At 42.7% G+C, this 27,590-nt stretch overlaps 1 protein-coding gene across 31 annotated transcripts in view; it reads right to left on the reverse strand.

Moving 5' to 3' along the window:
- Positions 1–27,590, reverse strand: part of FOXP1 (forkhead box P1) — a 562,577-nt gene that overhangs the window by 429,388 nt on the left and 105,599 nt on the right. For 11 of the 31 annotated variants that reach the window (XM_075938616.1, XM_075938605.1, XM_075938610.1 and 8 more), the window contains one exon: positions 10,912–10,971. The exons of 17 other annotated variants lie outside the window; for them this stretch is intronic. The gene's annotated coding sequence lies outside the window, so the exon portion shown is untranslated. The remainder of the gene's footprint in view (positions 1–10,911; positions 10,972–27,590) is intronic. 3 more of the 31 variants (XM_075938598.1, XM_075938595.1, XM_075938600.1) reach the window with 1 other exon arrangement.

Genomic DNA, 27,590 nt, shown 5'->3' on the forward strand with positions numbered 1-27,590 from the left:
AGGACGAGGGGCTTAGAGTGCAGGCGGCGACTGGGCTTGGGGGAGGCATGTCTGAGGGTTATCTGGGTGGCTTCCGGTTGGTTGCTTTAAGGCAGGCTACTTGGCGCCTGTCTATCCTGGGGCACTACGTTGCTCCCCAGAAGCAGCCAGCAGGCCCAGTTCCTGGGGGAAGGGCCCATGAAGCTCTGCGCTACACTCGGCGAGCTGCTCTTGCGTGCACCAACTCCCGTGGTCCTCCCACCAAGGAGCCAGGCCTGAATGCACTGGCCATTGCCCCACCAGCCCTGGCACAGAGCTGCTGTGGCAGCTTCAGGTCTTGGGAAGAGGTCTCTCTCCTTGCTGCCGCACTGAACCCTTGCGCAGGGCTTCACGGGAAGCTGTGCGGCCGCACAAAGAAATCTCAACCATCTGATTTAGCACAGACCTACCCCGAAAGCCGAGAAGCTGCTTTTATTATTTTGTTGGACAACGGCAGTAATCTTTAAGCAGAACATGTGCATCAAGCAGCTCATCCAATGAGCTAACCCCATGCTTACTCTGTAGACTCATCATCGTCTCATTGCCCAGAATATGAAACAGGGTACGTGTGCCGTAGCCAAAGGAATTAAAATCAAACTCCCTGTAATCTTCAGGAAAGAGTTAAAAAGCACAGGCCAGAAAGATCCAAGCAAGGTTAAATTGCATTACATTACTATCCGGGGTTTGAAGTGCCTGTCTGTTTGAGGTCTCAGAGCTCTGCGTGCATTATAAGCACTGTAGGCCATGAGAATCTGGTCTCAATGGACTTTCAGGTTGGGCAAGCATCAGCAGGCTGCATTTCACCGGCACTGCCATATGATTCAGCTTTCCATGTAGCACAGGGGCACACCATTTGCTCAGATTCAACCTCGCTTTTAACGGAGCTGGCACAAAGGTTCTATTAAAAAAATCAAATCAAATAATCAGTTTGCAAAGGCACCCGCCACACTGGGGCTGCATAACTAGTTAAGTTTCCCTTAATAAACTGGAACAAAAATGTAACACGATTACTCAGAGGCTGAATTGAAAAAACTATTTTAAATGACTCTTCATACATTAAATACGTCAACCAACGCGCTGACATCTGGACGAACCAAGGATGACGGCACATGCCCTCTCTGCTTGAACACAAGAGAGCGCCGCAGCTAGTGGAAGGGCTGGGGTGGGGACAAGAAGAATGGTGCAGCTGCAGAGATCAGCACATCACACAGCTCCGGGGAAACTCTGAAAAGGCTCTTTCTAAGATGTTTGAACTTTCCTCTCCCAGCAGATCCCCTACAATATCTAGACACAGACACACACTGAAGAGTTATTACCACAGCCCAGAAATCAACTTCTCGTATTCCCATTTAAAATGACCCCCAGAAAAAAGTGATGCAGACAAAATGACAATCATGGAAACTGTTCTACACATAATTCAAGGACTGTAGCTGGGTCTCCTTCCCACCCCATTGTGCTCTCAAAGAAATCCACTGTAAATAAGCTACTATTTGGTTAGATAAATATTCATCGAATTTATTTTTAAAACAGCTAATAATAAAGTAAAACAAAATAAGGGGAAAGAATGATCTATGAGACATGTGGTAAATACATATTTTATAAAGCCATAGAGGGTTACCACCCGCACAGAACATGGGTTCATATTTCTCTGCATGGTTACTAATCCCGAATTTCAATAGAATGGTTTAACAACAATCCAGCACTTTGAATAATGCTGTTTTTGGGATTTCCTTTCAGCTTGGAAAAAAAAAAGGAGGGGTGGGGGGTGGACCAAAAACAAACAGATAGGACCTAAATATTCTCATACTCTCAAGTAGAATGGGGCAGTTCATGGAATTAGCCAAAAAAAAAAAATAGCACACCACACCACACACATTGTACTGTACATTTAAATGCAATTTCTTAGCTATAATTGTTGGTAGCTTGGGGCCCAATTCTGCCAACATTACATACAGTGAATACCACCTTACAAAAGAAAAAGGACTGTTCATGTAATAAGGCACTGCTCCATGTGAGGAAGTTTAACAGAATTAGCTCCCCCCTCCCCCCAACACACACAGAATTTTAAATTAAAAAAATAGCTTGACACAAAAAGGCTCATTTCACTGAAGCTCTGTTTATTTTGTAATTCTAAACAAGTACATGCAGAATACAGCTATGGATATTTTTTCCACAGTCACAATATATATGATTTAGAACATGCTTAAATAAATGTCTACTGAGGCAGAACTTTGTAAATGGATAAAGAATAGACACACAAAATATGACACACTCCTGTTCACCCACATACAATCTCCTGTGCAACTTTACTTACTGTTCATAGCTCATTGCAACTGAGCGAAGCTGTCTCTAATGTCATACAAATTTGGATATCAGCTGTCCTATGCAAATTTGACTCTAATTATGTATGCATTACTGAGCTATGAAATAAGTCAGTGTGTTGTGGTATATGAATACACATCTCGCTCTTGTTTTTGAGTATAATAGTTTTCAGTGTCTGCTGGACGATCATATCCGGTGGACTCTTTTTTTTCTTAAGCAATCAAGGGAGAGAAAGAGTCCCTTCCTCTGGTAATTTTTGTTTTAACGAAGACAGTATTCATTTTTTTTAAAATCCCATTCTAAAAGCAGCATGTATTCTCCTTAAAGTAGGATCCGAAGGGGAAACTGAAGGACTTCATATTTGCACCATGCAATGAAATAGCATAAAAAAAGAGATGAACAATAAACAAACAATTACTCAAAACATTTTTGTGAGCTAATTATGTACTAAGCAAGAAGTAATTTTACCCGTTGCCACACATTTTATGTTTTGGGCACTTCTATTTCATGTCTCTTGACACCTTTTCCAATAATCCATCTACTTTATATTGGAAAGCCTCACATGAATAAAACTTTATGGCACTACAGGCATTTAGCCTTCCACTGACATTCCTGGCCTGTTCAATTCTGCAATTCAATCAAAATCAAATCTCAAAATCCTCTTGTCAGCCAGCACTGCTTTCATATGCCCGAGCCTTGTGTAGGGATAACTGCATCCAATCTTTCCCCCAAGCAGTGCTTATATTGTTTTATTACAGTTCAATGAGTGGAGTTCAAAATTACATGCAGCTGCCTACTACTGTGGTCTGTCTGTGTTACGCATGGACACAAGTATTGCCCACCAGGCTTGAAATCATTCACTTACTGGTCTGGCAAGAAAGACTGTGAGCGTTTCTTTGTATGGCAGAACATCCTGCCTGCTAGATCTAAAGAGGGTGATGTTAACAGATCAGTCCCTTTATAAAAGGATTGCAAAAGCCCTATGAAATGCAACTCAAATGTGCTCCATGTTAAGCATGTGGCTACTGCACATAAAAGCAAAGATAAACCTCAACATGCACTACTCATTCTCGGAAAGCTTGTGAAGGAAGATAAAGGGCTGCAGAATAAAAAGGCATCTTATGGAGTTTTTATATGTGTTTTAAATAATGAAGCTTCATTTAGACAGTTTTTATCTTCTCTCCTCCCCCGTTATCTTTTCACTGAAACAAAAGGACGAAAAAAACCCACAAAGCTAATTAAATACCATTTAATCAGATGAACAATACAGCAATTCAAAATCCAACAGTTTTTAAACTCCTGCTAGCAGCATCTCCTGTACAACGTAGTTGTAGGGAGAGATACCATCACTATTGAGCGGTATTTCAATCTGACACTCACAGGGGGTTGGAGGCAAAGAAAGTGTCAAGAGGCTCCTTCCCCCACTGAAACAGGACTACAAAGCAGCAACAGAAGTGGACTGAAGAAAAGCAGCCCCTGTGAATACACACTGCCAAACCAGGTAACAGTAGGTGAACTCAGCTACACATCCTAATTCATGGACCACTGCTAACGCAATGCTCTCCTGCTGTAGGTATGAAACTCCATTGCCAATAAAAGAGACTTAATGTTTCTAAAAGTAACACGAACAGCCACTGCATCATCATTTAGGGCTAGTTTGCACTCTGATCCCCAGCACAATTCCCCAGTATTACTTAGAACACTAAGCAGTATCAAAAGAAAAAGCCCTTGTGCCAAAGGCTTCCCATTAAAATGCCCTACCCTGACGAACACCTGGAGGATTGGTGGATAATATAGCGGAACCACCACATGCAGTGGGAAATCCTGTTGAGAAAAAGCTCTCTTGGAGATGAACCCATTCAATGCATGAGTCTCGGAATCTAGTTAACCTCACAAGCCATCTAGTTTATGATGGCATCACAAGCCCTGCTTGTCCACGAACCAAGACTGTGATCTTTAAAGGCAAAGCCATACATCTGCAACTGTCCTGTTTGACCATGCAGTTACTGTGCATGTGGGTAATTGCCTGTGCAAGTGGCTAATTAGATACAGACCTAGCCACTGCTGAGGGCAATCACCAGTTAAGAATGAGCTGCTGTGATATCACATGCATATCTAGGGCCTACACAAATTCTGCACGTGCATAAATGCCTAGACAAATGCTATATTTCTGCACCTGATAATCAGTCTGCATGCATTCAAGAGGAGTACAGACTAGTAAACAGATTGCTATCAATCCAAAATAAAGACGCATCCTGCACTGATGGCTCTGGAGTAAGACTCAGGAGAGCCCACATTCTTTTCCCGACTCTGCCATCGGATTTCTTGAGGCAAATCAGCTCTTTCACTGTGCCTCAGTTTCCCCAGATGGAAACTGGAGATAACAGGATTTGCCACCACACAGACACAGTGTGCGATGCTCAGATATTGCAGCCTTCTCAAAAAGCCTATACACAAATTTCCTAAAAAAATCACGTTTGCTACATTGTCAAGCTGGAGATCTGGCAATCTTTGTGAAAGATTGACAGTTTTAGGGGAGATGGCTATTTTAACCATGTCTTTCCTACCCAGAAGTTATCAGGAAATATTTTCGTACAGAAAGCAATGTTTCATCAAAAGAAGGATTTTGGATTGGCCAGTAAAATACAAAAATTCTAACTAAGAGAGCTTATCGCTGCTATAGCCATCTTTTGGCCACCCTACATTAGTTGCCACAACTAGTGCGAGGATAAAAGTGTGCAGCTTCAGCAACTGCAAAATACTGAAAAATCAGTCAGAATGGAATAACAACGAAGAGTCCTGTGGCACCTTGGAGACAAACTGATTTATTAGGGGATAAAGCTTTCATGGTCTGCAGATACAGACTAACACAGCTACCTCTCTGAGACATTTCAGAATGGACTGTAACTCTGGTTTAGCTGTCGAGAAGGCCAATGAAGGACACCCCTGGAGAACTAAGCAAGAGGGGGAGATGGCGTTCATCCGGACTAAAACCCATGGACAAGACCATGTAGTGATAAAGTGGCCCTTCCATGGCTAACATTCCAGACTATGGCTTGGAACATCCCCTTTCTGGGAACCCTGCGCTGTTTGTAGTCTCAGGTTCCATGGGTTAATCATTAACTAAGCTCCAAATGCCACCTTCAGGCTGGCTAATTGGAAATTAATTTTGGAGGGGCCCTCCCAACAAAGCTTCTCCATTGTCGGCTCATATGTGATTAGTCCCACAGTGGGGTTTACACGACTTGGGGGATTTTGGTCCGCTCCTGTGCAACAATGAATTGCATCCAGGAAGAACAATTCAAACAGAGCTAAAGCAGATTTAAGAATTTTACCAGGAAAACAAAAAAAGACGTCAATTCAGTCCCGAAAAGACATCCTGTTATAGAATCTAGAATTTGAGACAAGTGCAAGCGTATGCTTAAGCTATGGGGGGGGGGGGGGAAATCTCTCCACATGCACACATATAGAAAGTATCTTCTCTGCCTGTGAACTAAAGTATGACATTCACAGCTCTAAAGCATTAATCAATCCAAAGTAGACCCAGTGAGATACTGAAGTACTCATAGTGAACTGATGAAGCTCCGCTAGGGAGGTCTGGTCACTGGCAAGTACAGTATGTTCTTCCTTATGTGGAGGAGAGGGCAAGAAATCTGGTGTAGCTCTAGGTTCAATCTTCAGCCATCATTAACCTCCATTTGGCATAATCAATATCAGAAAGATGTACAGGCTGGGGGTGGACAAGAAGGCATGAGACGTCACACAGCTGTGTGCCTCAGTAATTCTCCTTGAGGCTGGCTAAGGATCAGCTTGTTCTCCTGTGTAACTTAAGAGCACCTTCAAGGATGCTCCAAATTGAGCAGGCTACAATTACCTCCAAGAGTTTATCATGTAGCTGCGGATTGCCAAACCATAAGATGCTCCAGCCATGCCCTTACCTTTACAACAAGCACTGTGAGGAGGTGTCACACTACCACAACTCTACACTACAAAGATTATTGCTTGCAGACAGCAATCTTCAGCTGGCTGGTTATGAAAGTTTTCTGGCCCTCAGAAATATAGGATATATGTCCCAATGGTCTAGTGCATTTATAATTCCTATAGTATTTGATGTAGTATGATGTAGAAACAAGAGAACCAGCTGAAAAGTAAGTATAAAATCATCTGGACATAGATTTGATCAAGACTGTTGATGTGGTCAAACCTATAGCAGAAAGGCAGTGAATTAGTTACTTGCATCCTACCCTTCACTAGATAAAATGCAGGAGAGAAAAGTTTTTTCAAGATAGCCTTCTTCTCTGACAATATTTTCTGATTGTATTTTGCACAACCACCAACAGCAGTTTGTTCTCACACCTTCCGAGACAACCACAGCACCTTAAAAACACACAGGAGACGTTGTGTGGAGTCAGACGGCTCTGGAAGCTGATCTGGTGTCTTCCTTTTACAGTCTAGGCGAATAGTACTGTTTAGGTGTCCATGTTAACATTTACCTTGTTCTATGTAGGTTTTGTAACAAGTTTGTAGCCTGCTACAAGTGCAACAAATACAAGGATACTTAAGAACTCACAGCACACTTGCAAAACCAGTAAGCGTTCTCCCCTTTTTACGGCTGGGGAATTTTAGCCACAAAGATTAAGTGACTTGCCTAAGGACACGCAAAATTAAAAAGCACAAACTTCCTGATTCAGAGCCCAGACTTCTTCCCTAAAACTCTTCTGAATCACTGCTATTTTCATCTTTGGAGTTTGGGAGCCCACTTCCTTCCATAGGGAAGGAGGATAGGGCACGTGGGGTAAAAGGAGAGCTTCAATAGTCACTTCTCCACCCATGCAATAAAATCTATTCCATTGACCTAAGCAGTGCCCTCCACCAGAAACTTTCCACATACCAGATACACAAGTTACTATTTCTCTGACAATGAGTAGACAATGCTTCAAAGTCCTCTCTCCAAAAGCAGACCCAAGTGGATTTATAGCAATGGTGGGCAAAATCAGGCACAGGGGCCAGATCCAGCATTTCCCTCTGGCCCGCACAGCTGACAAGCAGAGCCAGCAGCGTGTGTTAAGCTGCCCCTCCCCAAACCTTACTCCATCCCGCAGCCAAGTTGCTCCCAGGAATCTCCTGCTAGCTGTGCAGAGCGGCGGGGGGCAGAGGAAGGAGGGCGGGGAGAGGAGGATTGAGAAGAGTGCTGAAATTAGGGTGTGCCCTTGCCCCTATATCCCATATCTACAGAGAAGGGGTCAGGGTGAGGGAGAGAGACAGTGGAGTTGTTCCAATCTGAAGTATGGTTGGTAAGTGACTCAGAAGAATGCAGAGCAGTGGAGGGTGGAGACAGCAGAGTAGGACAGATTTCCCTTGAAGAAACAGAACGTGGCTTCTCTCAAACTTAGCCAGCAGCAACCAGAGCATACAGTCACTGTCATATATCCCCAGTCTGTGCCCTGCCCCCACACACAGTCATGTCACATACACTGCTGAACACACTGTCACAAAATCTGTTTCTTACACCTAAAGTGTCTCTTTTACACTCACACTTTGTCTCTCTGGGTATGTCTACACTACCACCCTAGTTCGAACTAGGGTGGTTAATGTAGGCAACCGAAGTTGCAAATGAAGCCCTAGATTTAAATATCCCAGGCTTCATTTGCATCTTGCCGGGCGCCGCCATTTTTAAAGCCCCGGTAGTTTGGACTCCGTGCCCGCGGCTATACGCGGCACGGAGTAGGTAGTTCGGATTAGGCTCTCTAATCCGAACTACCGTTATTCCTCGTGGAACGAGGTGTACCAGTAGTTTGGATTAGAGAGCCTAATCCGAACTACTTACTCCGTGCCGCGTGTAGCCACGGGCACGGAGTCTGAACTACCGGGGCTTTAAAAATGGCAGCGCCCGGCAAGATGCAAATGAAGCCCGGGATATTTAAATCCCGGGCTTCATTTGCAACTTCGGTTGCCTACATTAACCACCCTAGTTCAAACTAGGGTGGTAGTGTAGACATACCCTCTCTGTAGCCCTCAGCCCCACCCCTTCCACCCAAGGCCCCGCCCCTTCCGGGAGGTAGCCCACAACCAGGTACCAAAATTCATGAAGTGGCCTCCCTGAGAAAATTATTGCCCACCCCTGATTCATAGCATCTAAAGAAAACAAATTCTAATGTTCATCGTTTACAAAGCAAATATTTAGATTTTAGTAGGAAAAGTCTGGCAAGGTATTATAACCTCGTCCACTCTCTTCTCTCTCCAACCCACTTCACCTCTTGTAACCTACTCTCCTGTCCTCTTTTCACACAAACACACACACACCCCCCACCACACACCTTTTCCCTCCCTAGCGAATAGAACTGCAGTCTTGGAGTACACAGCATCTTTCTGACTTAGTTACCAAAGGGAGCAGAGGCTTGGAAGGGAATCCTAGCCTTTGGTCTATTTCACACACTTACAGTATCCACCCTCCAAAGGCATACAACATCTACCGAGAATAAGCTAAAGGTGTTTCTGAGTTTCTGGATTTGAATGCTCAAAGCATGTTTTTGTTCTCTTTTCATTTGGCAAAGACTACACAAAAGACTCGTTACAGGTCAGGTCCTAAAGGTAGGATGACACATCTTGGTAACAGTACAACACATCCTTTATGGAATTACATTATTTAAAAAGTGAAAAGAATGTTAAACTTGCAAAATATAGCTCTCAACTCTTAGGCAACACCAGGATCCAGGTTGCTTGTGCAATGTTAATTCAGCCGCCTGCCCTACTGCATTTATGATGCAGCTTTCAACTACACAATAGGTGCCATCATGGAATATACTCCCGCTGTGTTCATACCCTACATGACACTTCAGTGAGACTAGGACATCAAGTGTTCCTGGAAGATTAGGTGGTGGTGTCTCCATTCCACAGAAGTTCTCTCAATTTCTTTGTATTCCAGTCCCCCACTAATTTGGGGTGATCAATCTCACACCTCTAGGACCTGACTGTTTTCCCAGAGTACAGTACTAACAATTCATATCTTTAAAGCACAGCTCCAATTGACTTCAGTGGTGAGCACTCAACATTTCTGAAAATCTTGCCCCAGGCGTCTGATACTAGGCCCCAGAAAAAGAGGAACAAGCAATCAGTAGCCAACTATGAACTTTTTGGTTTAAGTGTTTTACCCAGCATCACACAGGGGTCCCATGGAAAGAAAAAAAAAATACAGCAGGTGATCACACAAAGAAAATGTCACAAGGTGCCCAAATTAAGGTTGCACAGGCAACCTTAACCCTGACATTTCTTAAGCATGACTGACTTTGCAACCTTAACAGTCCTCGATATAGTTTTATGTCATTTCTTGTCTAAAAGAAATGAATAAATAAATAAGCACAGAAGTTCCATCATATGGAACCATACTGATTTCCAACATAGGTCATCAGCTCTACAGTGCACATCTTTCGCCAGGCGAGCTTACAGAATAACTAGTTGCAGTCGTAGGCTGTTATCCTACTGACTATCCACTGAGAGAAGGGGATGATTCACATTAAAAAAAGAATCTGACACATCAGAAAAGGACAGACAAACAGTGACAAGTTTTTAAAGTGCTTCTACACAAATGTTAGAAGTCTAAAAAATTAAGATGGGTGAACTAGAGTGCCTCGTGTTAAAGGAGGATACTGATGTAATAGGCATCACAGAGGGAGGACAATCAATGGGACACAATCATTCTTTTGCAGTACAAAATATATAGAAAGGACAGAACTAGTTGTTCAGGTGAGGGAGTGGCACTATATGTGAAAGAAAATTTAGAATCAAATGAAGTAAAAATCTTAAATGAATCAACACGTTCCACAGAATCGTTCGATTCACTCCCTCTGGGACACCTGGCATTGGCCCCTATTGGCAGACAGGGTACTGGCTGGATGGACCTTTGGTCTGACCCAGTATGGCCGTTCTTATGATGAGATGCATGTTACACCAGTACATTTCACAACTATTTGCTGACTGCAGAGGAATGCTGAGACTCAGGGTTCCTAGGTTCAGTGTCAGATTGCATTGGCAATGCGCTCTGGCAGCTAACTAGGCCCTTCCATGCCATCTAGCAGTCAGGCAACTTCCTCCTCCATACAGTCTGAGCCCTGGCAGGACAGCATTGAAGCACCACAGAGACAGTCCTCCTACTCTCATTTCAGGTGCCCAGGCCTGCTGTTGGGGAGAAAGGGCGATCTAAAGGGGCCCAGCACTCCCCATTGCTGCCACCGCTCCGAGCCCCTTCAATCACTGCTGGAGCCCTGGGCAGCACCAAAGGACTCGCTGGGGGAGGCTACCTCTAGCCCCACCCCTTCCACCTGAGGCTCTGCCCCTTCTTGGAGCATGAAGGCAGCCCCCCAAATCTTACCCAGGAGCTCAGAAATTATCTTGGCCACCCAACTGGTCCCCAAAAATACAGTGACCCCCAGCAGCCCAGGAGCAGCAAAAGTCCCGCTTAGCCCGCCTGCTGCCCATGTTGTTTTCCAAATAAATGGGAGTGTTTTCGGAGCACCATCATCTGACCCCTCCTCCCAATATTATTGGTATTGGTATTATTATTAATGCACTCACCTACGCTCACCAGGAGGTATTTCTTGCTGCTTTTTGCAGTACTCAGCAATTCCTGATCTTCTAGTACAGAGAAGAAAAAAAAAATAAGAGAGACGTCCCTTATACGGGACTACTGGCATCCCTACACCCAGGGGGAGCCCTCTGATAATCGATCAAGCAAACTCTGAACTTTCTGTGGACCAGGTGAGAACAGTGCATGTGGAAGTTTATAACTTGGACACATTTAATCACATTTTCACAGGGATGACATTCCAGAGACTCTGCCCATTTCCAAATCCCTGCTCCAAAGCATGGAGGTGCCTGAACATATAAAAAAAAAAAAAAACAGCGGTAAGAATATTTTTACCAATGTTGAGAAAACTTTTTTTGCTAACCTCCTTCAAACAGGGTCCTATATTAGAAAGCATTAAGCAATCTCAAATACAGGTAGTGCTACCAGCCCCAGCTATCACGCCAGACAGGCGAGCTTCCATACCATGGGGTATTTCACTGCTCTCAATCCATATGCAACTCTCATTTTTGTCAATACTTGCATGTACATCAATAGTTTTACACAGTCCTATATGTACAATAGTGCTCAGGAACAGGACTCCACTGAATTGGAAAAGACAATCACTGGAAAGACGCATAATAGACCTAATTCGGTCTCCATGCTGTTGAAAGTGTACATCCTCATCGGCATTCCTACACCATTATAACATTAATGGCTAAGGAATGGTGTCCCTAGCCTCTGTTTGTCAGAGGGTGGAGATGGATGGCAGGAGAGAGATCGCTTGATCATTACCTGTTCAGTTCACTCCCTCTGGGACACCTGGCATTGGCCACTATCGGCAGCCAGGGTACTGGCTGGATGGACCTTTGGTCTGACCCAGTATGGCCATTCTTATGTTCTTAACAGACCTAGTCTAAATGCCTAGATGGAGAAATTTTCATTTTTTAAAGTATAAATAGGATTGTTCATATGACAAAAGATTGTTGTACTATCGTGACAGTTCCTCATTTGCTTATTTGTTTTGTATTCATGTACTGTGACAGATTTCTCAGCAAGGTCAATGCATACATGCTCAGAAGACTTCCCAAGTAACACTTAGCAAAAGTACAGGTATGTGGTAACTGCAACTGAAGTCAATGGGAGTCTTTCCATTATTTCATTTAGAGTTGGATCAGGCACTATGAAAACAATGTGTCCGATACAGTCTTGGCTGTAACTTCATTATTTAAGAATGTGATTTTATGTTTTACAAGAACTAAGGACGCATACCAATTTACCACTAGCTTAATTTCTGGTCAGTTGCTTCATTTGAAAAAAAGGGCATTTGCCTTTCAGATGCACAAGCAGTGATAGATTTCATTTTAATTAAATAGCTAAACATTTTTATTATGCTTTTGTTTTTCTGTGCTAATCTGTGGAAAGAGTAAAATGTCACATTTTTGCCTTGATCCATGTGATTTTTCATCCTTCCTAGTAATTTGCTAGTTTTCTTCTCTCACACACTCCTGTAAAAGGAGTTAATACAAAATTATTAGCACACACGATATATTTACTCCTTTGCTAGGTATGCATTCACATGGATGTCCCTGTTACAGTAACAAGTGAAATATACAAATGCTGTTTTTCTGTATATTAGACTTTAAGGTTCAAAGTGCATTTCTGCACCTCAAAAACACTATTCAAACAGAAGTACAATTTCAATAAAGCATTAAGCCAAGTGAGTGAGAAAATGTTGCAGTACAGTAGCTGCAACAGTAACTATCACTACAAAGAGCTGCAAAAGCCAAAAGGAAGGAGTTAATCTTTGTAGAAACACCAGACTGTAGTTGCTGCTTCGGTTATTGCTGTACCAATACTTACTGTAGCAAACTGAGTAAATGCTCTGTAAAGTAAGAGCATTACCTACACACCTCTCAGTTCTCTGAGGGTCAAATCTAAAGTATTGCTTAAATGTGGGTAAAAACCAAATACTAGGTATACATGAAAATCTGGTAGAACAGGAAACTCAAGCAAACTATTTCTGAAATGTAAATGAGGTTCCGTCACTTTCATTTCATTATTGCGGTACTGCATTGATGCAGAGGTGATGTTTCCACCTCTGATTTTCAGGACAGGATATCAGCCATTTCACACTGCACCCATCGGAAACTAGACAGACAAGCTGCTAAATTTTTTTTACATATATTAGAAGTCTTTTGGGCCTTCCTTTAGACAGAATTCATAAAAGGTAAATTGGGTACATCGGGAACAACCTCAGAGTAGTAAGTGGCTTTGTCACTTAAAGGAACTTGTAGCAGGCAGTTATGACTTGAAGTGAATTAAATACTTTGAAAGGTAGCTTTGGCAAGACTTAATGATTTAAACCATTATTCTTGAGTCTAGTCCTTACTCATGCATGTAAGGGTTAGGGTCCCAAACTTGTGAACTAGGTACAGGACCTAATATCCTTAAAATTTAGTGACCTAAGAACCTTTAACAACCTGATTTTCCATAGAAAATGTTGTCCACAGATGTGACTTACCATATCCAATCAGCTTTTATGCACAATACTTCTTGCAACAATTCTTTCATCATCAGCCATTCTGGAACTTCCTCACAAATGTATAACCCTAAAATGCTGACTATAGTGTTGATGTAAACAAGGCTACAATTACAAGATGACAGCAAATCAATTCGGATTCAGGCTATAGCAACAGTTAGGCATGGGAGGGAAAGGATTAAACACAAAAGACTCTTTAAAAAAATATGTAAAGTTCTGTAATCCCATAGCACCCTTACTTCACCCATATTAATCCCAGATGATCTCCCAAGAATCAATATTACCACATTAATGGTACCATCATGATAATACATTAACATATTTTCCTAGAGTTATGTATCAGTGGAAACTAGAGATGTAAAGGGTTAACTGGTTACCCAACAGTCCGTCTGTGCTGGAGTAGCCCCCCCCACTCCCCGGCCGGCCAAGTGGGGCTAAACGTTCTGTTTGACTGATTAACTTTTTAAACGGGATTTCGCATCCATAGTGGAAACTATTTCACTTCTAAAGCTACTACTACTATTTTTTTTTTTGGCCATGTTTGCAACTAAGTATATTCATCCAGAGCCAGATGGCAGAAAGCACCACCTGGTTCAATGTTCAGCCTTTGAACATCCAAAGCAATTGCCCCATGAAGTCAAATGAGAGCTACACGTAAGCCTCCAAGAGCAGAATTTGGCTTCTGCGACTGTACAAAAGCAGAGATAGGAAAAGAGTCAGGTATGAAAAGAAGGTTAAAGATGATTTGCCAGCCTTAATTTAGCAGCATTTCTCTTTGCTTACATGGCTTTGAAGTGTAGTATTTTAAAGCATTTTATGTTTAATATTCTATGCAGTATCTCTATTTGCAAATGTCATATACATAAAACTGGGACAAAGTAACCTCTGGACAAGAGTGTGGTTAAGCCCCACTTAAAGGGAGGGCAATCAAAAAGTGTGAGAATACAAACAGGTTTTGTTGGAATTTATTTGCAGGTACATTTCCCTGAGGTTTCTGCTCTATTTTCCTCCTCATCTTTCTTCCTTTTAGCTCAGAAGGGCTGTTATATGCTCACTTACATGGGAAGAGGAAGGATAGCTATTGTACTGTATGTTTTCTCACAGCAGATCCCAAATCGTATTGGCTATGAATCCAGCACCGCGAGCCAATTTCAAGAAAACGAGAGAGTTCAAGCCTTTCCTTTCTCTCCATTTTTGTAATCTCTCCCAGGCACAACTGTTCCAGAAAGCAGCTCCCCTACCAGTCCAATATTTACACTAAACCCTCACAAGAGGACTTTCTATTATAATGCTCTCTCATTGATACAAGATTACTCCTCAGTCACAAACCATACAAAGCTGTTACAATTTTTGCCTGTGTATCACGAAAGAAGCATAGTGTGGATCATTTTCGCCTGGTTAAATAGCACTGTTTGATTCATGTAAAAACTAATTTAATTTTACAGTGTTTCTCACGGAGGACAACTAGGCATTGACATGTACTAAATGCACACACAAACATTCTGACCTCTAACCACCACCATCTAATTCTTATAATAGCTTAATCCTAAAAAAAAGAAATACTTTGCAAGAGTTCAAGTTCATAACAGATTTCATCTAATATCTCTGAAATTCTTTTGATGAATCTCAGGTCAAAATCTCTAAAGTGTTAAGAGAAAACTCCTATATCTTTTAACTTGGTTTTGTAAAATGTATGAGGGTGTATAAAAGCCCTAACTGAATACAGCATTTCCTTCTCTTTTTGTTGCAAATATGAAAGACTCACCAGACATCTTTATTCAAATGAAATTATAAATACGTTTTCATCATTTTTCTCCTTCAACATGTAGAAAACCCCACCCCATAATGAGAACAATCTTAAAGCAATCTCTTCCAATGGACCATTTTACTTATTCTCCAATTTCTTACCCAAATTACACAGGTATAATTATTTTGACACCGTAATGAAAAGAAAATGGGATTTGGGCACTGTGGGTTTATCTAATAACACTGTTTCTTGCCAGACTTCACAGCACTGACAATCACAAAGAGCCCTGTCCATTCCAATAGGAAATATTTGATTTTACTCTAGGAACATTATTTATTTTCACCAAGTTGCTATTATCAGAAAGGATATGATAGCCGAATAATAAAAATGAAATCAAGAAATTCTGGTGTTTCAAGGCTTTATTTTTTTCTGCTCTCACTTTTGACATTTTCTTCCCCTGGAGAGACAAGATAAAGTGCTGTCATAAATGGGTGACTTTTCTTGTCAAATGACAGATTTGATTCTCCATGGCAACCACAAATCAAGGTGCTAGTCTGAATTAAAGCTTCTCTTAAAAGGAGTCTTTATGTTTATAAAATGAATTTAAATTAAATGGGTATTAGGTACAGTTTTTTACCTCAATTTATTTATTGACTAAGGAGCTCTGTACTGGATGTAGCATATTTGCATTTAAAGGAAAGACAACATATTGTACTGGCAGATGCACAAACAAAGCAAGTTACAAGGTCATGCTACATATACTAGTTTACAGTACTATGAATGGTATACAGATGGACAGCAAGCAGTTAAGAGGTACTTAAATACTGGAAAAAGCACAAAAATTACCTACGGGGTAACAGATGAAGGAAATCTCTCCTCATCTCGTAACACTGCTTTCTTCCAGACACAGTTAATAAGAGTCATGTAATTGTCACAAACAGAATGCCAAAAAAAAAAAAAAATCAGATGCTTCATTCTGTGTGTGCCCTTATGGAATCTTACTATAGATCATGATACACTGTTACGAATAATTATTACCTTGATTTTAAAACTTAGAATTTAAAAAACAGGTTTAACTTTAAATATCACCCTGTTCATTTTAGGAGATCGATTTTTTTTAAATTGAGTTAATGTATAAAGTTCCACAATTAATCTACTTTAGTATCATTCCCCCCTCCCTCTCCCCCTCACAAAAAACCTGAACTAGACATGATTTATCTATGGCAATACTCTTCTTGCCCATTTTAACCTATACAGGTAGGAAAATAGTTACGTCGGTATGACCTTAAAGTATGTAACATCAGTCTGAAATCACATGCACCTTTTACGTGTGCACGCGCTCCCTCACACACATTCACATTCTCAAGGCTTCAAATCATATTTTAAATTTTAGAATATAGCTCCCTTTAGAATGGAACATTAAAACTACCAAGTACAGTTGCCTTTTGACAGCTATATCACAATGTAAACACCACGACCAGCTTAGCAGAGATATTTAATACAAGCCAAGTAAGAGAAAACTAGAAGTTTTTCAGCATATATTGTTGGTTGCTAGAGTCAAGTGTCTCCAAATTCACTGCCCTTGTAAGCTCTGCCAAATTTGATTTTAAGCTTCCTGATGTTAAAGCAGGTTTATACAGTATTAACACAAGATCTTCTCACACATCTCTCAAGTTATTACCCAGCCTTTACCCAAAATTACAATATTAAGTAGAAAAGAAAGCTTTGGCTCAACTTCATGAGACGAGATGGACAAGGAGCCTCTATAAAGGCTGCAATAAGTTCAAGATTGAAACATGCTTTGGTTATTTCAACGATGCTACTCACTTCGTTCTGTTTAACATATAAGATGCAACAAAAGGCTGCACTAAAGTTGTAAGTCTCTGCGTACAAAAACATGCTTTGTATTATTAATGAGATGCGTGCAAATCAAAGTGCAATGGTTTTTGTTCTGCATTGCAAACACGCAGTTTGGACACATTTCTCATATCAGAGAAAATCCTGTGGCGAGCCCAGTTAACTAGCAAGATCTGAAGGGGCCTATTCAGTGGTAGAAGAAATATCCGCTCATGGGCTACAAAGTGCTAGATTCTGACACCCTCAACCACTCACAGAAGTGCCTCGCCCCACAAGTGGAAACCAATGACATCTCTTGCAAAGGAGGATGCTATTCAGCATGAGTAAGCCACAAACAAATTGGCCAAGAGTGGCCACTACTGCAGTCTCAGGGCTTCATCAGCACATATGACAGCAGAATGTCCAGGAATAGCTTTCGGACTTACAGAGAGTTACTCCTGCACCAGTGAGATCCCTCCATGCTCACAGGGGCTCTTGGAGGAAGTCAGGACTCATTTGGTCGTGCAGAGGTAATGCATCAGGGTGCCACGCCGGATCACGTTCCCCTACCCCAGAAGGTAGCCAGCAGCAGCCTTTTGGCACCGTGGGGGAAGGAAGGGATGGGAATTGCTTCCAGCTGCGGGGAGATTGGAGGGGAGAAGAGGTAAATTGGTCTATGACTTTGCAGAGCTCATCCCCTTCTTCCTCTGTCCCCTGGCTCCTGTCCATTCTTGCCCACATAATGCCAAAAGGCAGCTAACACTTCCATGGTGCTGCTGGCCACCCACATAAACCAGCTGCTTTCTGCCGCCCCTCCCCCAAGGACAGTGTGGGCAGGAAGGGTTAAACCCAAAGGAAACACTGTACACAGGGTGGGGAACCCGACCACAGGGGCCTCAGCAACAGAGTCTGGTCACAGGTGGCTCAGAAAGAGAGGGCAGCTAGGGGACAAAGAATCCTGTGCTGCCTAGAGCAAGGACCCCTCAGAGGTCCTTCCTGGGGGCTGTTGACCAGCTTGAGTTTGGGGGCAGGAACAGGCTGGAAATGACTCCTCCCCACACTCCAGAGCTTAGATGTGGGGCAGAGACTCTGAAGAGGCTTCCGGGTACCAGCAGTGCCTAGGACTGGAAATGGGACATGCCTTACCTGGGAATATAAGAACACAAGCACAGCCATAGAGGGTCAGATCAAAGGTCTATCCAGCCCAGTATCCTGTCTTCTGACAGTGGCAATGCCAGGTGTCCCAGAGGGAATGAACAGAACAGGTAATCATCAAGTAGTCCCTACAGGGACACCATTCCTGCCCATCCTGGCTAATCACCATTGATGGATGTATCCTTCACGAATTCATGTGGCGCTTTTTTTTTTTTTTTGGAGTCCTGTAAAGTCCAAGACTATAACATCCTCTGGCAAGGAGTTCCACAGGTTGACTGTGTGTTCTGTGAAGTACTTCCTTTTGTGTTTTAAACCTGCTACCTATTAATTTCATTTGATGACCCCTAGTTCTAGTGTTTCAGAAAAGAGTACCTAGCTCTTCCACACCAGTCATGATTTTATAGACCTGTATCATATCCCACCTTACTCATCTCTTTTCCAAGTTGAGATGTCCCAATCTCTCCTCCTAGGCCTTGCACCCCTATCCTCTGCCCCAGATTACAATCCCCTCTGCCTTAGGTCACAATCCAAACTCCTGTACCCCAAACCAGTGCCTCGGGTCACAAATACGTCCATCACCCAAACTCAGTAGTCCCTGACCCCAAAAAAGGTTCCCTCCTCCTGCCATAAATAAAGACAATGTTGAAACCTTTTGTGTTGGACATAATATTTTACTCTATTTAAAAATGAATCCTGGACAATATGACCCCAATTGGGGCCCAGCCCCCATCTGGTTGCAGCATCATAACGCTTCTGCACTCCCACACACTCCTACCTTGTGCCCTGAGCCCATCATATACCTGAACCCCCTGCCCTGAGCTCCTCATACTCCCACATCCCCAGCCCCCTGACATAACACTCCTGCACCCCCACACACCCCTACTGTGTGCCCTGAGCTAATCATACACCCAACCCCCTGCCCTGAGCTCATGCACACCAACCCAGACCCCTGAATCCCCACATCTCCAACCCCTTGCCATAAGGTTGACAGAAGACAGCCTGAATGCATACATGAACCTGGATTTGACCCGTTATGATGTAAACTTCCAAGAAATGTGTGAAAAGATGCAGCAGCAGAAGTTCCATTGAATAAAGTCTGCGAATACAAGGTTTCATTGATGCTGTTATTAATCATGCCAATTATCAATAATATTAAGTTGTATATTTTCAGTCATGCCAATGGGCATTCTTATACGGTTCTTTGTTGACCACTTGCTCTGAATTTTGATGTACTTTGGCTCTTTGGTTTGAAAAGGTTGGCGACCCCTGCCCTAAGGGCTTGACTTCACCACACAGTGGATCAATGCTGCGGCCATCAATCCATCGGCGGTCAATTTATCTCATCTGCTTAGACAGAATAAATCGATCTCTCGCATCAACTCCGGTCGTCCACCAGGATCAGAACACGAGGCGGAGTCAATGGGAGAGCAGCTCCTGCTGACCTTACTGTGTGGAAGACGCCACGGTAAATACATTGACTTCAGCTATGCTATTTGCATAGGTTAGATCGTCAGGCAGGCAATACAGTATAGACTAGGCCTTTGCAAAGCTGCCTTGAGGCTGGGGATATTGTGGGCTCACCTTGGGATGGGGTACTTTTTTTGTTTGCGCTTCAAAACGTGGTAACCTTACATGTGCCCCCATCCACCTCTCACCTCTGCCCGTTCACCAAGTACCAACACCTATGAGTCGCCTCTGCCATTGTGCAAAGTCAGACTCCCAGCACAGCTCAAAACAGGTGTGGTGCCTTGGGTATCACAGGATGATCAGCGTGGTCACTTCCGACCTTAGGATCTATGACAGTCATAGACCACTGTGCCCGGAAAGCAATGCTCGCGGAACACACTACGATTATAACGCTGCAGCAATTCCAAGGTGTCCCGAGTTCTCTATTGCGACAGCATTAAAGTAGCTGTCATTAGTCAATATCACAATGCCATTCAGCCTAAGCCTCTAAATTCAGTGCAGTCTGGCACACCACCTGGCTTTCTGCTGTGGAGCAGCTCAAAACAGCACAAATATGGAATTAGAACTGACCCTCCCTTTCAGAAGGATGAATTACAGCACTCTGATATTAAGGCGGTCCCTTTGTAACACAGAAACATCACTATCTTGTATTGGCTGTTTCTGACTCAAATACTCCACCTTAAGAGCTGAAAACAGAATAGCGTTCGGCCTCTGAACCAGTGTATAAACACTCGCTACATAAAATCAAGAGACACTTTGCTAATGTACTACTGTATAAGTAAAATGCTCATTAAAACAGGCTAATCCATAAAAGAAATGTCAATTTTATTAGATAGGCAACTGAATTTCTCAGATTTTTATTGTAATAAAAAATATCAGAATAAGAGTGCCTATTTCACTCATGCTGTAATCGGATAACCATGTTTATAGGTGCCCATCACAAAACTATATAAATTAAGCCATAAAAGTTGCTCACAAAAGTAAAGTACAGTTCATATCAAACAACACCTTCAATCCAACGCCTGAAAATCTTGGGCATATCCAGCCACATGTATGGAAAGAAGCGTGTAGCTAAAAGGCAGCCCGATTAAGGACCCAATCCCACAGTCCAGGAAAAAATCCTAACATAACCACAGTGCACAGAAGTAAGCATCATGCATATAATCATTATGGGAGTTTTAAAAAGCAAGATATACATGTGAATAAGGCTTTGGGCAGCCTCCTTAGGCAGGATAGGCATGGAGAGCAAGACCCATGTTCCATACATGGAGCGTACATTGCAACAACCAACAATTCTAGTTATAGCTCTAGAACAGATAGTAAGGGGATAGTGCATGTGTGTGTGCAGAACTAGACATTTTTCCAGAACTGTAGTGTCAGCTGTTATACTGGGACTGGGGGCAGAAGGTCTGGGGAGCTGGTACAAGAGAAGGAGGATCAAATGCTAAAAGGAAAAAATGAAACCTATAAACCGCTAAACCCACGTTCCCTCTAATCTTTCCCATTCATCTGTGGATTTTTTTTCCCCATCCACGTGAGGAATAAGTGTTATGTACATCAATGCATGTGCGAATGTGCAACACCAATAGAAACTAGGGATGTAAAAGTGTAGCCATCTACACCAGTGTTTCCCAATTTTATTTGGCCACAGAACCCTTTGGAACTTGAAAGAATTTTGTGGAGCCCCTGACTGACAGCGTGGAACCCCTGACTGACTGTGCGCCCCACGATGAGTAGTGATGTCATTGTCCCCACTCTCTGGCTAAACTGGCTTCACACAGGGATTAGTATTGTGGCAAACACATGAAAATTGTTTTCAATAACATTCATAAATGAATACAAATTCCATTCCATTACAATAATTCAGGATGTAATGGAATTTCCTCGCAGAACCCCTATTTCCACTTCGCAGAACCCTGGAGTTGCGTGGAACACCATTTGGGAAACACTGATCTACACAGTTAACCGATGAACCTGTGCTCATTCATTAACCTTCATGATTACACGCAGGGAGACACTAGCCTCCCCCTCTATCCCATGCTGCTGCCTCTGTATCAGAGGCAGCAGTTTGGGGGGCGTGAGAGGGGAAATGGAGCCCTGGCTCCCAGGGAGCTAACTCCTTCCCCCAAGAGTGTAATCACTGAAAATTTCAGCGGTTACACATTTACTTAATTAACTGCATTTTAGCATCCCAAGTAGAAACAAAACCTAGCTGCAGGCGCTCAGCTAAATCAGTTGGGTGCCATTTTAATCTCTGCTATGCAACCACATAAGCACACAGCTTACAGGGAACACTCTTTTGTTCACACACAACCTCATGCCATGACACCGCTGTGGACAAGCTCCCAGCAGAGCTCTTCTTTATGCAGGGCTTTGGATTCCCGTAACGAAGGACAGCGCTAAGGTAAAAACTGAAACTTAAAAAGATTCCATCCAACAGCCCCAGCCCAGTGTCACTGAACTCTGAAAAGGTTCAAGTGCAGCCTCAAACTAATGTGACAAATCTTATCAAACGGTCTGGGTAGCTCCACTTCTGGCTTTGGTGTACAGTAACAGCAGACACAAATATCTGCTATGCAATTCTTTTGCATGAACAGCATGTGGAGTAAGCATGGTTGAACCACACCCCTGAGAACAGCACCTTACAGAGAGGAAATAAGAAATACATCTCCTCCTAGTGCTTTGCAACCTGATGTAGACAATATGGCCTAAAACGAGTAGCAAATGGTGTTTACCTTTTAACAGCGCAATTGAGCATCAACTGGTGCCTGCAGAACTCCCCCCACCTCAAATTCATACAGACCAGGTGACAATTAGGATGTAGGCTGGTATAATTTAGGTAGATTTTTTTCTCCTTACGTATTCAAAGATTTTTTTTTTAAGATGGCTTAAGTCAAACACTTAGGACCAGATTCTGATCTGGTGTAAACTAAAATTGCTTATCTACTCCAATATTTCCAATTTGTGCCATTTTATGTTATTGAGAACAACTACTGTGATTGGCACATATTTGATTAATCAAGATGTGAGGGGGGTTTTAAAAGACATTATCTGAAGTTCCTTGGCATAGAGTCTTGGGGCTCAAGTGTGATTAATCCTGACACAGAGAGGTCGTTTCCAGAGCAATTACAAATAGAACAACACTCAGGTTTCACTATTATTATTTTTTTTTAGCCAGTTCAACTGCACACCATACTTTAAAAGTGAAAAGATGTAACTAACTGGATTTAGTTTTGGACGAAAATCTTTGGTCAGTAAACACAGCCAGAGTATGCCAGAAAATATTTTTGATGCTTGATGCAAATCTGAAAAATGTTAAACCAGCTTTGCTACCTTTAGCAGTGAACTATAAAGCTAATCATATATTTTTGGGGGTCCTTAACATGGACCAGATGGAACTACACCACATACAAATAAAAAACAGGTTCCATTTGGTGGACTGGTTTGAATTTTACTTCATTGGATAAACATGGAGGACAAAGATACCAAGTAAGTTATTATTCTGAGCAAATCGTGAAGTAATTAACATGAATTCAAGTAGGTTATCTTGGCTTACTGATTTTTAAATCTTACACACAAAAAATTACTGAAATGTAAACAGCACATTAACATCTAGCTACTTTCATAAAAAGGAGCTGAAAGCATGTTCAAATGCAACACCTGCTCTTGAGCCTCCATGTCCAAAGGTGTGATTGGAAAAATCATGATCTCCTGGATAGATTTGGTAAACAACTTTTCTCCTCTGATGCTTTACTGCAACTCAAATAGTTAGCACAGGATAAACTGACATTAAAGGGGAAAACAGTGAAACTGATACTAAATTTATAAGGTAAATAAACTAAGAAGAAAGATCTTGTATCTTTTCAGTTATATTTACTTACTTGTTCCCATTTATAACATACATACCAGAATACTTTTCCTGGGCTCCAAGCACCATTTGCACCAATTAAAAGTACACTTCCATAAACAATTCAATTATTATTATAACAGCAGCACATCCCCCACCCACACACTAGCACTAGTCAGCAAAAAAGAGTTACAAACACTCCCTTCTCCTTCAACTCCCAAAGGAAACTCCACCTCACTTGCCTCAATCAAAAAGACGGATTTAACAGATTGTCTGCAAAGTTAAACAAACAATCTTAGGTGTAACTTATTGGAAGTATAAGAATCAATTCCACACAGAGGTGTTTGTAAGCTGACTTTCTTTAATAGAATTTTACACCCCCCCGTGATGATTTTATACAGAGATTACGTTTTCTGTTTCAGGATGTTAAATTTTAACTAGCTCTAAATGATCAAAAACTTAATTTAAGGCCAGGTCTATACTACATCCGCAAAGGAGTAGTATAGACCTGGTCTTAAATTAAGTTAAGCTGGAGTATGCAACTCCAGCTATGTAAATAATGTAGCTGGAATGGACGTAACTTAAGCCGAGTTTGGCACCATTTCCACAGTGGGAGGTCAAAGGGAGCAAATGCAAATCAAGGAGTACCAGCCCTCAGCATTCAATTTAGTAGGTCCTTACTAGACCCACTAAATCAAACTCCAGAAGATCGACCTCCGGCACAGTAATTATAGTCATGGCCTAGGTCTCATTTAAGCACAGCTACTCCGGGTATATCCCCTCACAACAAGCCACCTCTATAACTTCTGATGTACATGTAGGCTATGTAACTCCTTCACACCCTGCATTCAATATCTTAGGCCTAGTCTACTCTACCCCCATTGATCTAAGCTGTGCAACTTCAGCTACACAAGTAGCATAGCTGAAATTAATATACTTACCACAATGTCTTCCATGCAGTAAGGTCAGCAGGGGCTGCTCTCCCGTCGACTCCGGCTACTCTTCTCATCCTGGTGGAGTATCTGAGTTGACAGGACAGTGCTCAGAGGTCAATTTACCACATCTAAGCAGATGCAATAAAATCGACACTGGTGGATTGATCTCTGAAGCACTAATCTACTGTATACCCAAGACAACCCCTTGGGCCCTGAACTTACAGACTGTTGGGTTCCTTGTGCCTGCACAGGGCCCTGGTAGCTTCCAAAGGCCTGTGAGGAGTGTGTTACCAATTCAGGGTCTGACTGAGTATTTCTCTTACGCAGCAAGCCATCTTCTCAGCACATCATATTTTCTGCATACAAAATAAGCCTTTTTTGGGGGGGGGGGAACCTTGCATTTATTTGCATTTATACAACCCCAGTTATTTCAGTGAACTTGGATAAATGTGGCTAATGCCAGAAATGTGTTAATTTACAAAAAAAATTGGGGGGGTGATAAAAGCCAATTTAACTAAAACGGTTACATTTTTACTTCTGACTGTGAAACTAGTTGTGCTGCTTCCCCCTCCCACGTGTCTAGAATAGCCCCAATTCAGTGATACTTCAGCACTGCATTCAAAGGGGTTACCCATGTGCTTCAAGTCAGGCGTATGCTTATCCACCTTGCTGAAGCAACCTTCAAAAAATTCAACATTTGTATATTTGGCTAATTTTACACATTTCAGTGTATACTGAAAACCCCATGTTCTCATGTATAGAATCATCATTCATCCAAGGCAATGGAAGCTCTAGTCTGCCGTATCCAAACTAAGGATCTCTTCTCTGTCAAAGTTGGCAGCATTTTTCCCCACAAAACACATGGTAGTGACCCTTTTGAGGATTTTTTTTTCAAACCACGTTCAAGAAAAAGGCTCTCCTCTGGCAAGATATGCGACTTACAATAACTTCCTTAAAATATGTTTGTCAACTTCTGCCATTCAGAGATACACAGCAATGACAAAGGTATACATACCTAATGAGATACACAGCCAAGGGAAGTTGCCATCATCCTAGCTATTGCTGTTGTGACATGTATTTAATTTTATTCAATACATAATGGCAGAGCTGTTTAATTCATTCAACAGAAGATTCCTACCAAAATGACATACCAAGCAATGTCCAAATAAGCATTAATAATTCAGTGAATTGATCCCATCTACATGGTTTTCAGACAGAGAAAGGTTCTTCCTTCCCGTTTGAAAATATCCCCATCGCTGGAGAACAGAAGCAGGAGTTAATCTGATTATTGCATAATGCGCTGAGCACATCCCGAAAAAGAGGCCCCATCTTATGTAGCAGGGTTCAGCACTACCTCAGCAAATTGTAACATTACAGTAGGCAAAGTCGAACTAAACACATATCAGGTTTCTCATTTTTCCCAAGTACAGGCAGTCCCTGACTTACGCGGATCCGACTTATGTCGGATCCGCACTTACGAACGGGGCTTTTCTTGCCCTGGAGCTCACAGGCGGTGGGTCGCCACCCGTGTCCTCCGGGGAGAGAAAAGCTTCTCCCGGTCTCCCTGGTCTGCTGGGGGGGTCCAGCAAAGCCGCTGGACCCCTCGCCCCCAGCAGACCAGGGACACCCGAGCAAAGCCGCCGCCTGGGCAGCTTTGTTCGTTTGCCCGGGAGCAAAGCCGCCCAGGCAGCGGGAACCCCGCCACCTGGGCGGCTTTGCTCCTGTCCCCCTGGTCTGCTGGGGGGGTCCAGAAAAGCCGCTGGACCCCCCCCCCCAGCAGACCAGGGACACCCGAGCAAAGCTGCCGCCTGGACCCCCAGCAGACCAGGGAGACAGGAGCAAAGCCACACGGGCAGCAGGGTCCCTCTGCCTGTGCGGCTTTGCTCGGGTCTCCCTGGTCTGCTGGGGGAGCAGGGGGCGCAGCTAGTGCACCCCCCCCCCCAGCAGACCAGGCTTTTGTTGCGGGACGCCTCGGGTAGAGCAGCTGGGGTGCTGCCGGGTTGGTCCTGTGGGAACCTACCGGGCGGCGCCACAGCTGTTCTGTCCCAGGCTCCAGATTCAGCAGCTGTTGAAACTGATCAGGCTGATTCCAGGAAGCTGGGGGCAGAGCAACTCTGCCTCCGGCTTCCTGTAGTCAGCCCCTGGTCAGTTTCAGTGGCAGCAGCTGAATCTGGAGCCAGTTCCGACTTACATACAAATTCAACTTAAGAACAAACCTATAGTCCCTATCTTGTACATAACCCGGGGACTGCCTGTAAACGGTAAATTCTTCACCATGCTTTACAGATATACACAAATTTATTGATAACTCCAGCTGCACAATACAAAGACATCTGTGATCATCGATACAGAACACACATTTTTACATCATTTACCAAATAACTCTCACTCTAATGAACAGAGTTATTTCCAGGATACTAACTTTTTTTTTTTTAAATCTGACAAGCCAAATAAAACAAGCAGCAGACTAATAGTTCAACTTTAAACTTGCATGAGAAGCACCACGTGCATAAGCTGGTGAGGACAAAGAACACAATCAAAGCAGATTAACAATTATTTTTACATTATTTTATGGTTTATTGTTTTAAATCAACCTGAAAGTTTCTTGAAACAAACAAACAACCCAAAAAACAAAACCCAACAAATCTTTCCAACCCATTGTCAAAATAGATGTATGCAAATTGGCATGGACTTTGCAAAGACAAAGCTATCCCACTGACTGCTGGATCCAACTGATTTTCTCATGCACCCCCCCCTCCCCCCCAGCTGCCATGGGGCTGTGCATAGCAAGTTTTCATTCTCCCAAGGCATCAATTTCAACTAAAAGCCTATGACTCAAGATGGCAGCAAATAAAGCTTTGTAAAAAATTGCAACCATGTGCTACCAACAAGAAGGCTAGGAACTCAAATACTGAAAACCACAATAAACAGAACTGTTTTGGCCCTGATCCTGTAATCAGATCTACATGGATGGATCCTGCACCCACATGGAGCTACAGTGAATTTACTAGGGCTCTGCACGAGCATGTGAATCTGCCTACAGGATTAGAATATCAGAATCATAGGACTAGAAAGGACCTTGAGAAGTCATCTAGTCCAGTCCCCTGGACTCATTACAGGACTAATTACTAGCTAGATTTCTCCTGACAGGCAATTGGGCC

The sequence above is a fragment of the Pelodiscus sinensis genome, chromosome 11 (genome assembly GCF_049634645.1).
Source record: "Pelodiscus sinensis isolate JC-2024 chromosome 11, ASM4963464v1, whole genome shotgun sequence".
NCBI lineage: Eukaryota > Metazoa > Chordata > Testudines > Trionychidae > Pelodiscus > Pelodiscus sinensis.